Source organism: Enhydra lutris, unplaced genomic scaffold (genome assembly GCF_002288905.1).
Source record: "Enhydra lutris kenyoni isolate GAN:26980312 unplaced genomic scaffold, ASM228890v2 scaffoldscaffold73, whole genome shotgun sequence".
In the NCBI taxonomy this organism is placed as follows: domain Eukaryota; kingdom Metazoa; phylum Chordata; class Mammalia; order Carnivora; family Mustelidae; genus Enhydra; species Enhydra lutris.
In genome coordinates this window covers 1,714,868-1,730,184 of record NW_019154157.1, presented here as the reverse complement: position 1 = coordinate 1,730,184, position 15,317 = coordinate 1,714,868, and positions in this window count along the sequence as shown.

Below are 15,317 nucleotides of genomic sequence, written 5' to 3'. Positions count from 1 at the left end.
GCTCTGTGGGGAGCCTGCTTCCTTCTCTCTCTCTCTGCCTGACTCTCTGCCTACTTGTGATCTCTCTGTGTCAAATAAATAAATAAAATCTTAAAAAAGAAAGAAAGGAAGGAAGAAAATGCAGCCTCCTTAGAAGACTCATATTAACTTAAGTTGCATTCAGCGATGATCCCCATCACGGCCTTAAGCACAGTGTCTGGCTCTAAGTAAATGCAGACAGCACGAAAGATGCTGGCCGTGCAAAACTCTCCAAAAGTTCTGTTCTGTCTCCAAACTGGGAAACCTAGAGCATTACTGTAATTCTCACTGCTGGAGTCCCCCATCCCAACAATGGGAAATCTGGATAAACGGGGTTCTTCCATAGTGTTGGGCCATGGCTGGAAACCAACTGTCCAACTAGTCATGTGACCCTGGTTAAAGGTCTTAAGCGCCTTGAGTCTCGGTGACTTTTCTGGACATTGAATATCACTAAGTGCATGGGATTGTGAGGATGAAACGATACAGGACAATTTCAAAGCACCTGGTAGGTGTGAATTATCCAACAGCTACTGCACATTCATTTCTTTTTTTTTTTTTTAAGATTTTATTTATTAATTTATTTGACAGATCAGAAGTAGGCAGAGAGGCAGGCAGAGAGAGAGAGTGAGGGAAGCAGGCTCCCTGCTGAGCAGAGAGACCGATGCCGGGCTTGATCATGACCTGAGCGGAAGGCAGAGCTTTAACCCACTGAGCCACCCAGGCGCCCCATGCGCATTCATTTCTTCTGAAATTTCTCTACTACCACTAGGGGGCAGAGGTGGCCTAGGATTTAAGAACGAATTTGCAATCCCCCTGAGATTTAATATTTTTTTTTCTTTCTTTCTTTCTTTCTTTCTTTCTTTCTTTCTTTCTTTCTTTCTTTCTTTCTTTCTTTCTTTCTTTCTTTCTTTCTTTCTTCTTTCTTCCTTCCTTCCTTCCTTCCTTCCTTTTTTAAAGATTTTATTTTTAAGGGGCATCTGGGTGGCTCAGTCCTTAAGCGTCTGCCTTCGGCTCAGGTCATGATCTCAGGGTCCTGAGATGGAGCCCTGCATCCAGCTCTCTGCTCAATGGAGAGCCTGGTTCTCGCTCTCCCTCTCTGGCTCCCCCTGCTTGTGCTGTCTCTCTCTGTCAAATAAATAAATTAAATCTTTTTTTTTTAAATATTCTATTTTTAAGTAATCTCTGCACCTAATAGGGGGCTCAAACTCACAACCCCGGAATCAAGAGTCACATGTTCCCCCAACTGAGCTAGCCAGCCAGGCACTCCTCATTTTTCAACTTTTAAAGATGTTTTGCAAACTGTGGATGGTGGTGGCCATAGTGCATTATAGCTTTTGTGAGTCCTAAGCACTTCTGCCTTAATGGAACCCTTCCTCCATAAAAAATAAATAAATAAAAATAAAAAATAAAAATCGCATTTTACAACTGTATTTATAGAAATACAAAGGAATCCAGGCCTGGTTCGTTATTACAATTATATATATTCCCCTATTTTAAATAAATTAATATTAGAACATTGCTGTGGGCCCCTAGCAACATCACAGTCCCTACATTTTTTTTCTGTTTTTGTGCCTAGTGATCAAGTTGGCCTAGGGTGGTAATGGAGAGGGTATGCCATCACTCCTGATAAAATGAGCGAAGCTTGAGCTTTGAGAATGTCAGAGTCCTCACTGGGCTTCCTATAAGTGATGTGTACCAGCCAGCTAATGCTGACATAACAAAATACCACAAATGTGCTGGCTTAAACAACATAAACTAATTTTTTCCCAGTTCTGGAGGCCAGAAGTCCAAGATCACGTTATCAGTAGGTTTGACTTCTTCTGCTGCTTCTCTCCTTGACTTATACAGATGGCTGCCTTCTCACAGTGTCCTCACATGGTCTTTCCTCTGTGTGTGCAAATTCTTGGCATCCCTTTGTGTGTTTTTATAAGAAGAGGTTCTTATAAAACACCTCTCAGATGGGATTAGAGCCCACCCTAACATCTCATTTTACCTTTCATCTTTTTTTTTTTTTCTTTTTTAGTAACCTCTATACCCAACATGGGGCTCCAACTCATGACCCAAGACTGAGTTGTATGCTCTACCCACTGAGCCAGCCCTAACAGTCTCATTTTAACTGAGTCATCTCTTTAAAGTTTCATTTTAGGGGCGCCTGGGTGGCTAAGTAGGTTAAAGCCTCTGCTTTCGGCTCGGGTCATGATCCCAGGGTCCTGGGATCAAGGCCCGAGTTGGGTTCTCTGCTCGGCGGGAAGCCTACTTCTTCCTCTCTCTCTGCCTGCCTCTCTGCCTACTTGTGATCTCTGTCTGTCAAATAAATAAATATAAAATCTTAAAAAAAAAAAGTTTCATTTTATTTTTTTTAAGATTTTATATTTATTTATTTGAGAGGAAGAGAGAGATATAACAAAAGAGAGAGCTGAGCAGGAGGGAGAGGAAGAAGCAAGCTCCCTGTTGAGCAGGGAGCTCGATGTGGGCCTCCATCCCAGGACCCTGGGATCATGATCTGACCTGAAGGCAGGTGCCTAACTGACTGAGCCACCCAGTGCCCCTAAAGTCTAATTTTAACTGAGTCACCTCTTTAAATACAGTCACATCCTGAAGGCCCTGGGGGTTAGGACTTCAACATATGAACTCTGGGGGGAGGAGGCACAATTTAGTCCATAACACAGTGTGACCTTGAGCAGTTGGTTAATGTCTCAAAGTTTGTCCCTCCATCTGTTAAAATGGGGCCACATCGGTAACTGCTTATGCACATTATTGTATTCTGGGGTGATGAAAATGTTCCTGAATTAGGTAGAAATGATGGTTGTACAACATTGTGAATATACTAAATGCCACTGAATTGTTCACTTCAAATGGCTGGGTTTAACAACCAAAAAAACCAAACAACCCAATTTAAAAAGAGACAAAGCAGGTGCCTAGGTGTCTCTGTCCATTAAGTGTTTGCCTTTGGCTCAGGTCATGATCCCAGGCTTCTAGAATTGAGCCCCATATCCAGCTCCCTGCTCAGCAGAGAGCCTGCCTCTCCCTCTCCCTCTGCCAGCCACTCTGCCTACTTGTGCTCTCGGTTTCTCTGTCAAATAAATAAATAAAATCTTAAAAAACGTTAAAAAATAAAAATGGACAAAGAACTTAAACATCTCTTCACCCCCATTAAGATGACTATAATTAAACAAACACACCAACAGAAAACTAGTGTTAGAGAGGATGTGGAGAAATTAGACCTCTCGTACAACGCTGGTGGGAATGTAAAATGATGCAGCCGCTGTAGAAACCAGTCTGGCAGTTCTCAAAAAACTCAAACATAGAATTACCTTATGATCCAACAATTTCACTCCTAGGCATCTACCCAAATTAAGTAAAAGCGGGGACTCAAACCAATACTTGTACCCTAACCTTAACCCTAACCCTATGCTTCCAGCTTGATCTGGGTGGGCATGCTCCAGCTCACAGCTGATGGAGAAGTTGCCTACCTGGAAACCTACCTGATTGTCTGCTTTCGGTGGCTGTCTGGTCTAGTGGCACCTCTGTGTCACTCTGTTCCATCTGTTTTATTATTATTCATAAGCCCCATCACTACCCGACATGACATCATGTACATTATCTCCTTATTATACATATTTCCCACTAGAATATAAATTCCATAAGAGGAAAAATATTTATTAAACAGATGCCCAGGGGTGCCTGGGTGGCTCAGTCATTAAGCGTCTGCCTTCGGCTCAGGTCATGATCTCAGGGTCCTGGGATTGAACCCCACATCGGGCTCCCTGCTTGGCGAGAAGCCTGCTTATCCCTTTCCCACTCCTTCTGCTTGTGTTCCCTTTCTCTCTGTGTTTCTCTCTGTCAAACAAATAACACAACTTAAAAATCTTTAAAAAAAAAAAAACAAAAAACAAAAAACGGATGCCCAGACCTCATCTCCATAGGTAGCGTACTCATGGACCAGAGCTCCCATCAAACATTCTCTGTTTAGGTCTGAATATTCATGCCTGTTCAGATATTTTACTTCTGAGTGTGTGTGTGTGTGTGTGTGTGTGTGTGTGTGTGTGTATCTATATATAGAAAGAGAGAGAGAGAGGGAAAAAATATATAATAGGAAAGAAGAAAGGGATATATATATAAAAATATTATATAAATATGGGCGCCTGGGTGGCTCAGTGGGTTAAGCCGCTGCCTTCAGCTCAGGTCATGATCTCAGGGTCCTGGGATCGAGCCCCGCATCGGGCTCTCTGCTCAGCGGGGAGCCTGCTTCCTCCTCTCTCTCTGCCTGCCTCTCTGCCTGCTTGTGATCTCTGTCTGTCAAATGAATAAATAAAATCTTTAAAAAATATATTATATAAATATTAATATATAATATATATACATATATACATATACACATACATATATGTTTTTTCTTCTTTATGTAATAGTGAGGGAAGGAAGCACTTAAGAGTCACAACCCAGGGGCGCCTGGGTGGCTCAGTGGGTTAGAGCCTCTGCCTTCGGCTCAGGTCATGATCCCAGGGTCCTGGGATCGAGCCCCACATCGGGCTCTCTGCTCCACAGGGAGCCTGCTTCCTCCTCTCTCTCTCTGTCTGCCTCTCTGCCTGCTTGTGATCTCTGTCTGTCAAGTAAATAAATAGAATCTTTAAAAAAAAAAAAAAAGAGTCACAACCCACCTTAGACACTGGGGAGAGGAAAATTCAGTTATTTTTTAAAAAGATTTTACTTACTTATTTGACACAGAGAGAGAGAAGGAGAGAGGGAGAGAACGGGCACAAGCAGGGGAAGGGGCAGAGGGATGGGGAGAAGCAGGCTCCCGGCTGAGCAGGGAGCCCAACACAGGCTCCATCCCAGGACGCCAAGATCATGACCTGAGCCAAAGGCAGATATTTAACCAACTGAGCCACCCAGGTGCCCCTTTTTGGAAAAAAAAAAAAAAATTAAGATTTTTTTTTTTATGTATTTGATACAGGGGGTGGAGAAAAGTCAAGCTAAATCAACAAGGGGAATCAGCATGTATAATTTGAGTTCAGTAGACTTTCTGGTGGTAAAGCAGAGGCTGTTTAGATTGAAGAACCAAAAATCAATGTTAAGTGTGTTTGAATAACCCAAGTACAACTAACTCTATGAGAAAACTTCTGTTTTTTGACATTATACTCAACACTCACTAAAAACAGTGACTTGGCAGTTTGTGAGAACCTTTATCAACTCCCTGTGTTTTCCTTCCTAGCACTCATCATTTTGTCATTGTCTCACTACTTGCTACAATTTAAAAATTACCACTTAGCTCTGTCTCCTTCCCCCAGAAGGCAGAATTCGAACCTCTGTTTGCTCATTAAGTCCCTAACACCTGCTACACTGGGACATAGGACAAGGGAGGTGCTGAACAAATACTTGTAGAATGAATGATTCAAAGCAAGTTGTGCAGAATTAAGTGATCCTAAACTGGGGCCCAAGTGCTGGGAAAGTTGAAACAACTGCTCTCTTAGCACCATGCTTGGGGCCCCTGGGTGGCTCCGTTGGTTAAGCATCTGTCTTGGCTCAGGTGCAGGATCCTAGGATTGAGTACATCATCGGGCTCCCTGCTCAGAGGGGAGCCTGTTTCTCCCTCTCCTCCCCACTTGTGCTCTCTCTTTCTCACTATCTCTGTGTTATTCTCTCAAATAAATAAATAAAGTCTTAAAAGAAAGAGAGGAAGGGAGGGAGGGAGGGAGGGAGGGAGGGAAAGAAAGAAAGAACCATGCTGTGGGTACCTGGGTGGCTCAGTGTGTTGGGTGTCTGACTCTTGGTTTTGGCTCGAGCCCTGACTTTGTGGGTTGTGGGATCCAGCTCTGCATCGGTCTCTGCGCTCACCTGAGAGTCTGCTTGAAGATTCTCTCTCACTACCCATTCTGCCACTCACTCTCTCTCTCTCAAATAAGTAAACAAATATTTAAGAAAAAAAATAGGGGTGCCTGTGTGGCTCAGTGAGTTAACCGTCTGCCTTTGGCTCAGTTCATGATCTTGGGATCATGGGGTCCTGGGATTGAGCCCCAAGTCATGCTCCCTGCTTGTGGGGAGCTTGCTTATTCCTCTCCTCCTTCTACCCTCCTCCTAACCCTGCTCATGTTCTGTCTCTCGCTCTCACTCAAATTAAAAAAATAAGTGAATAAATCTATAAAGAAATAAAAAGTGAGCCATGCTTTTGGGTAGTGGTCCATTGAACATGAGGAATTTTTTTTTTAAGATTTTATTTATTTATTTGTCAGAGAGAGAGAGAGAGCGAGAGTGAGCACAAGCAGATAGAGTGGCAGGCAGAGGCAGAGGGAGAAGCAGGCTCCCTGCTGAGCAAGGAGCCCGATGTGGGACTCGATCCCAGGACGCTGGGATCATGACCTGAGCTGAAGGCAGCGGCTTAACCCACTGAGCCACCCAGGCATCCTGAACATGAGGAATTTATCCCATTTCTGTTGCTGTCTTCCTAGCAGTCTTTCTTCAAGGTCTCCTGACAGCTCCCTGACCTGCGACAGCCCCTGAGGCCAAGGAAAGGAGTGGAGAGGGTGATGCCCCTTTGTTCATTCAAATACAGCTTCTTCAGAGACCCAGGACTGTTGGGTCTAAAAGGCTTCTCTGGATACTCCCTACCCCCACCCATTGCAGCAAACCCCCCAAGGAGCAGTCCACCCTGTCCACTGTGTTGATCCCTACTCCCTAGGACAGCGCTTCAAACCAGATCTGGGCATATATATAAAATACAAAAAGACTCCAAAAGGTAGAAAGAGGCAGACTGTTTAGGTAATAACTCAGGGTACGAGTAACACATAGTGGTGAGTTCCCTGGGTTGGGTTTTTTTTTTTTTTTTCTTTTTGCCTCATATACCTCAGACCTGGAGCTGAAAATGCTGGCAACTAGAAAATGCCAGTGGGTTCAGACAAAAAACAAACAAACAACAACAAGTCTGTGGTTTCTGGCCAAAGGACCAGGAAAGGGGGAGCCTTTCAGAAAAAGATGGACAATAGCCATTCTACTCCAGCCAAACACCATAGATAAAACTATGATCACACTCCCACCAGCAGAGGCTGAATGGGGAGCCTAGACTCCCATCTTCAATAGACCATTATGAAGCCTCTCAACCTTCCTACTGGGTTGGTGTCAGAGAAGGCCAGGCCAAGTAGGGAGCTAGGACTTCCATCTCCATCAGGAGGTAACCAAGCTCACTCTCTTCACCCCCACAGTATCATGGGGACCACATGGGGAGCCTGACTTTCACCTATCTGGCAGGATCAAGGCACCCTTTCCCTTCCCATTGGGCTGGTGTCACAGGAGATTTAGTGGGGAGTCAGAACTCTCAACCACTGACCAGCAATAACAAGGCCCCCCTGCCCCCAACTCTGTGGTATCAGTGGAAGCCACATGGGGGCCAGTAATGAAGCACTCTTACCCCTCCCAGCTAAGGAGGTGTCCATAGGGTCCTCATGGGGAGCCAGAACTCCCACCCCAATCCAGTAGTAATGAGGAGGACCCCTTCAGGTAGTGACAGAGGCTGGTTAATGGGAAACCTGGCCTTCCCCTTAAATGGCAGTAATCACTAGAAATTAGCTAAAACAGAAGTTTTCATAAGATGCAGGGTCTCATAACACCCAAAATGTCAAAGTTTCAGTGAAAAATCACTTGCCATACCAAGAACCAAGAAAATCTCAAAATGAATTTAAAAACAAAACGAAACAAAACTGATCAATATATACCAACACAAAATGGCAGAGATGTTAGGATTATCTGACAAAGAGAAAAAAATTTTTTTTTATTTTTAAAGATTTTTATTTATTTATTTGACAGAGAGAGATCACAAGTAAGCAGAGGCAGGCAGAGGGAGAGGGGGAAGCAGGCTCCCCGCTGAGCAGAGACCCCCCAATGCGGGGCTCCATCCCAGGATCCTGAAATCATGACCTGAGCTGAAGGCAGAGGCTTAACCCACTAAGCCACCCAGGCGACCCAGGTGAAAATATTTTAAAAGCAATCGTCATAAAAATGTTTCAGTGAACAATTACAAACACTTTTGAAACAAATGAAGAAAATAGTAAGTCCTCACAATGAAAAAGAAAGTCCTAGCGGGATGCCTGGGTGGCTCAGTGGGTTAAGCCTCTGCCTTCAGCTCAGGTCATGATCCCAGAGTCCTGGAATCGAGCCCTGCATTGGGCTCTCTGCAAGCAAGGGGCCTGCTTCCCCCTCTCTCTCTGCTTGCCTCTCTGCCTACTTGTGATCTCTCTCTGTCAAATAAATAAATAAAATCTTTAAAAGAAAAGAAAAAAAAAGTCCTCCTAGCAAAGAGGGGGGCCTGGGTGGCTCAGTCATTTAAGCATCTGCCTTCAGCTCGGGTCATGATCCCAAGGTCCTGGGATCCAGGCTCCCTGCTAAGAGGAAAGCCTGTTCTCCCTCTCCCACTCCCCTGCTTTTGTTTCCTCTCTCACTGTGTCTCTCTCTGTCAAGTAAATAAATAAAATATTTTTTTTAAAAAAAGAAAAGAAAGTCCTAGCAAAGAGAAGAACCAGGGGCGCCTGGGTGGCTCAGTTGGTCCAGCATCTGACTCTTGATTTCAGCTCAGCTCATGATACCAGAGTCTCATCAGGCTCCACACTCAGCAGGAGTCTGCTTGGGATTCTTTCTTCCTCTTTTCACTCCTCCCCCTTGCACGTGTGCACTCACACTCTCTCTTTCTCAAATAAATAAATATTTAAGAAAGAAGACCCAAATGAACATTTTATTTTTTTTTTATTTTTTTTCAAAGATTTTATTTATTTATTTGACAGAGAGAGCTCACAAGTAGACAGAGAGGCAGGCAGAGAGAGAGAGAGGGAAGCAGGCCCCCTGCTGAGCAGAGAGCCCGATGCGGGACTCGATCCCAGGACCCTGAGATCATGACCTGAGCCGAAGGCAGCGGCTTAACCCACTGAGCCACCCAGGCGCCCCCCAAATGAACATTTTAGAACTAAAAAATATACTAACATAAATTAAAACAAACCAAAACAAAACAAATCTCAGTGCATGAGCTCAGCAGGAGAATGGAGGAACAGAGGCAATAACGAACGTGAGATGGAACGATAGAAATGACCCAATCTGAAAGAAATGTACTGTATCTTGATAGAAATTATCTTGCTTATTCAGACTGTTATAACAAAATATAGGCTAGATTTTCTTTATTTTTTTATTTTAAAAGATTTTTTTAAATTAATTAATTTATTTATTTATTTGGCAGAGAGATAGAGCACAGTAGGCAGAACGGCCAGTAGAGGGAGAGGGAGAAGCAGGTTCTCTGCTGAGCAGGGAGTCCCAGGTAGGGCTCATCCCAGGATCCCTGGACCCTGGGGTCACAACCTGAGCAGACATTTAACTGTCTGAGCCATCCACGCACCCCCAGACTGGGCAGTTAATAAAAAATGGAAATTTATTTTCTAAAGTTCTGGACACTGGTAAATCCAAGCTCAAGATGCCAGTTCGGTCAAGGTCAAATGAAGGCATCTTCTGGGTTTCAGACTTCCCATTGTGTCCTCACATGGTAGAAGGGGCTTGGGATCTCTCAAGCCTCTTTTATAACGTACTAATCCCATTCATGAGGGCTCCACCCTCATAATTTAAGCAGATCTCCAAAGTCCCACCTCTTAATACCATCACTTTTAGGGGTTAGTACTTCAACATATGAATTTTGGGGGACGCGTTCAGACCATAGCAGAAATGCATTGTTTTGCAAGATGTTACATTGGGAAACTGGCTTCCTCTGTATTATTTCTTGCAGAATGTGCATGTGAATCTACAATTATCTCAAAATCAAAATGTTTTATTTAGAAAATCTCATTTCAGGGGTGCCTGGCTGGCTCAGTCTCTTGATCTTAGGGTTGTGAGTTCGAGCCCCAAGTTGGGCATAGAGATCACTTAAAAAAATAATAATAAAAATAAAGATTTTTTTTTAATCTTTAAAGATTTCATTATTTATTTAAAAAAAAATAGGGGCACCTGGGTGGCTCAGTGGGTTAAACTTCTGTCTTCTACTCAGAGTGGAAGGGTCCTGGGATCGAGCCCTGCACTGGGATCTCTGCTCAGCAGGGAGCCTGCTTCCCCCTCTCTCTCTGCCTGCTTCTCTGCCTACTTGTGACCTCTCTGTGTCAAATCAATAAAATATTTTAATAAATAAACAAATAAATCTCATTCCGGACAGATTTGAGCCGGACTTCTGTCCCCTCATTCAAGCTACCTCCGGAATAAAACCTTTCCTTGATGCCTTAAGAAAAAAAATCTCATTCTGGCTGCTGTGTAGAGTTGGATTTTCGGGGGAGGAGGGTGAGAAAGAGTGGATGTGGGTAGATCGCTCTTGTGCAAGTCTTTCATTTTTTAGAGAGGTCATGTGACTTTCTAAGATTCACGGGGTCAGTAAATGAAATGGCTGGCTATTACACCCAGATTGTCCAAAAATTTTCCAGGATGACTTTTTATGAATCCTATGCCTTCCAAAGAATACTGAGACAATGGGGGTTCTGAAGGGTAACAATAGAACTCTGTTACTGGTAACTGAATCCTGAGCTAGGGTAGGGGGGTGGGTGAGGAATGCCAAAGGCATTTAACCCCATTCAGCAAACACAAGTTTTGTTACATTGTTGTGGGAGCTTTAACATCTGAGTGATTTGCAGCATACAGTCCTGAGAAGAAATTCCAACCGTTCCTGCTGAGATTTTCATTTTTGTGACTTTGAAGCTGGGGCAAAAACTTGTTTGGTAAAGCAGATTTTTTTTTGCTGTTCATAAGATTACTTCTCAGGTAGAGCAAGTTTTTGGCTATTTTGCCCATGATTGTTATCAATTTTGTTTTCTTATTCACATTCTGGTAGGTTGAATTTTTACCCATTTGTCCCAGTTCTTTATACTTCCCTGTATTACACTCATGTTCTTTCCCTTGTGGCTTTGTGATTGATTCGTCCTACTATGGGTAGAATATTTTCCCCTGCTCTGTTGATACTGAGGTTGTCCATATGACTTGCTTTGGTCAATGAGCATGGAATGATGTGAGGAGAGCGCAGAGGCTTTCAACGTACTTGTGTGGTTTGGCTTGGTTCTCTTGCTCTGGGAAGCTATTGGTGCAAGGAATGTGAGAGATACTTGGACCAGACTAAAACCTAAACTACAGCCAAACCCTGCTGACCTGGAGTCTGAAGCTGATCCCCTGAACTGAGCCCACTCTAGATCAGCCAAACCACAGTTGACCTATACAGATCTAAGAGCAGGATAGTAGGGGCACCTGGGTGGCTTAGTGGGTTAAAGCAGAGGGCCCAGACCATTCCTGCTCTTTTCCAATAGACTGCACCATCTCTCTGAATCCCTACTGATGCAGAAATTCTCCAATTATGCTTCTATGATGGTCTATTCTATAGCAAGGGAGAGCAATGACCCATATCTACATATATCAATCCGAGTAGGTCTCCAAAATAAAATGTCATTTGAAAATAACCAAGACGCTAAATGACACATACTCAGTAGACAATTGGTGCACTTTAAAAAGAAAATGACATTGAGTGTGCCTAGGTGGCTCAATTGGTTAGGTGACTGCTTTTGGCTCAGGTCATGATCCTGGAGTCCTGGCATTGAGTCCGGCACTGGGCTCCCAGCTCAGCAGGGAGTCTGCTTCTCCCTCTGCCCCTCACCCCTCTCATGCTCTCTCTTTCTCTCTCAAACAAATAAATAATATCTTAAAAAAAAAAATACAGGGCGCCTATGTAGCTCAGTCAGTTAGGCACTGGACTCTTGATCTTAGTTCAGGTCTTGTTCTCAGGGTTGTGAGTTCGGCCTCCACATTGGGCTCCATTCTGGCTGTGGCACCTATTCAAGAATAAAAAAAATAGGGGCACCGTGGCTCAGTGGGTTAAAGCCTCTGACTTCGGCTCAGGTCAAGATCCCAGGGTCCTGGGATCGAGCCCTGAATGGGGTTCTCTGCTCATCAGGGAGCCTGCTTCCCTTCCTCTTTCTCTGCCTGCTTGTGGTCTCTGTCTGTCAAATAAATAAATAAAATATATAAGTAAATAAAATTTATAAAAAAATAAAAACAATAAAACCAAAATACATATCCTTTCTATCTGTGAATGCTGGCAAGTAAGCACTGTTCAAGTTTCTCCTCCTGCTGGCATGTCGAAGTCAGTCTCCCAAAGATTCTGAACAGCTGCAGAGTTCTTCATGGGAGCTTTCAAACAGCTGATGAGTCTGAGGAGCCATTTTGAGCAATGCAGAAAGCTCACGGACTATGTGGTATAATGAGAGAGCCAAACACTAAGTGCTTCAGGGGGCGGGTGGATTGGAGAGTTGTGGAACCAAAGAGAAGATTCTCAAAGACCTGGTGCCCACTTACCTGTGAAAAAGATTTTTTGTTGGTGACATTAGAGAAGACGCTGAAGAACATCACTTAAGAGATTATTCTGAACACTATGGGGAAATTGAAGTCATTGAAATCATGGCTGACTGAGGTGGTGCCAGGAAGAGAGTTTTTGCTTTTGGGACCTTTGATGACCATGACAAACTGTCGTGGTCAAACTGTCATTCAGGAATACCACACTATGGGGTGCCTGGGTAGTTTAGTCGGTTAAGTTTCTGCCTTCAGCTCAGGTCATGATCCCAGGGTCCTGATATTGAGCCCCACATCAGGTTCCCTGCTCAGTGGGGAGCCTGATTCTCCTTCTCCCTCTGCTTGCTGCTCTGCCTACCGGCACTCTCTATATCTCTCTGTCAGAAAAATAAAAATTTTTTTTAAAGATTTTGTTTATTTATTTGACAGAGAGAGATCACAGGTAGGCAGAGAGGCAGGGAGAGAGAGAGAGAGAGAGGAGGAAGCAGGCTCCCCAGTGAGCAGAGAGCCCAATGCGGGGCTCGATCCCAGGACCCTGGGATCATGACCTGAGCCGAAGGCAGAGGCTTTAACCCACTGAGCCACCCAGGCACCCCAGAAAAATGAAATCTTAAAAAAAGAAAGAAAGAAAGAAATACCGTACTATGAATGGCCACAACTGTGAAGTGAGGAAAGCCCTATCTAGCAGGAGATGGGTAGTGCTTTGACCAACCAAAGAGGTTGAAGTGACTCTGGAAACATTGGTGGTGGTCATGGAAATGGTTTTGATGGGAATGACAACTTTGGTCATGGAGTAGTTAGTAGTTGAGGTGACTTTGGTGGCTGCCATAGTAGTGGTTGCATATGGTGGCAGTGAGGATGGCTGGTAATAATGGAAGCCACTATGGAGGTGGCAGAAGCTATGATGATTTTGGCAATTACAACAATCACTCTTCAAAATCTGGATCCATGAAAGGAAAACACTTTGGAGGCAGAAGCTCTGGGCCCTGTGGTGTTGGAGGCCAATACTCTGCCAAACCACAAAACCAAGCTGGTGATGGTGTTAGGGTCCGTGATCAAAGGAACGAGACTGATATAAAGCGAAAATCAAACAAAGCTTTATTTCATGCCAAGCATCAAAAGTCAAACTGACCGGTCAGGGCTGTCTTTTACGAAAAGACGACGATGATGATTCCGACAAGGTCAGTCCCAAGAAGGCCGCTCCGGAAGAGGCTGCTCCGCAGATGAGGCCACTCCCAAGAAGAGGCCACTCCCAAGAAGGCCACTGCTGGTGAGGTCGCTCCCCAGGCAGGGCTGCTCCCAAGAAGAGGCGATGACGACAGCGACCATGACAGGGAGGACAACACCGATGACACAGATTCTGCTCCCCATGACGCCACTCTGACAAGGCTGCTCTGGCGAGGCTGCTCCCCAGACAAGGCTGCTGCGGCGAGGCCGCTCTGGAGGAAGCCTCTTCCCTGACCATGCTGCTTCCGCAGGGCCGTTCACCGAGGAGGCCTCTTCCCAGATGAAGCCGCTCCCCGGAATGACACAGCTCCGGAGAGGCAGTGGCTCAGGGTTCCCGGGGAGGTTGCTGCCATCTAGGCCGTTCCCCTTGGCGCCGCTGCCCAGGGTCGCAGTGTGTGGGCGGGGCCACTGGCATGGGGCCACTGGCTTCTCGGTGCCGCAGGCATCTCGGGGCCACAGGCGTCGGTGCACTGGTGGCGCGGGACCACTGGCGGCGGGACCGCCGGCGTCAGGACCGCTGGCATCTGGACCGCTGGCAGCTAGGGGCCACTGGCGGCATGGGACCGCCAGTGTCGGGATGGCTGGTGGCTCAGGGCCGCCAGCGGCACTTATACCTCTTACAAGAGCTGTTACAGCGCTTCTTCTTCTCCTGCGGACTTTTCTCTCTGCTGCTCCTGCTGACTCTTCTGCTGCTCCTGCTCCCCCGACTCTTCTCCTGCTTCTTCTTCCTTCTTCCTCTTCTGACAGCTCTCCTCTTCTTCGCCAGCCTCACAGACCAACCTTTATGGGGCGGTTGAGCCCCGCCCCTACACAGGTAGCCAATTGAATCCTAATTCACCCAGTGGATATACCCACACCACACCGATTGGACGTCTCTACCCAGCCTGCCCCGCCCCTACTTCCGGGGTCCACAAGCTAGTTCTTCCGGGAGGGGCAGGCCCTTACAATGGCAGTGGCAGAAGGTTTCAATTATTGCCAAGAAATAAAGCTTAGAGAGAGAGGAGAGCCAGAGAAGGAACAGGGAAGCTACAATAGATTTATTTGTGAAACCCACCCAAACACCATGGTGGCAGAACCTAACTGCTATAAAGAAGACAAGTTTTGGGGCACCTGTCTGGCTCAGTCAGTGAAGCATCTGCCTTCAGCTCAGGTCATGATCTCAGGGTCTTGGGATCGAGCCTCGCATCGGGCTCTCAGCTCAGAGAGGAGCCTCCTTCTCCCTCTCCTTCTGCTAGCTGCTCCCCCTGCTTGTGCTCTCTCCCTGTGTCAAATAAATAAATAAAATCTAAAAAAAAAAATAGGGTAAGTTTTAGATAATATTCATGTGTATGGACAAAAAACATAAGGACTGTGTTTGTGACTAATTTTATAATAGAGGTTTTTTGTTTGTTTGTTTCTGTCGGTAAAAAGTTGAAGCATTCCAATAAAGTCTTTTTTTTTTTTTAAAGATTTTATTTATTTATTTGAGAGAGAGAGACAGAGATAGCCCTAGAGAGCAGGAGCTGTGGAGAAGGAGAAGCAGGCTCCCCACTAAGCAGGGAGCCTGATGCAGGACTGGATCCCAGGACCCTGGGATCATGACCTGAGCTGAGGCAGAAACTTAACCGACTAAACTGTTAGGGTCCGTAATCAAAGGAGCGAGACTGATACAAAGCGAAGGTCAAGCAAAGCTTTATTTCGCGCCAAGCATCGAGAATCAAACTGACTGGTCAGGGCCGTCTCTTGCAGAG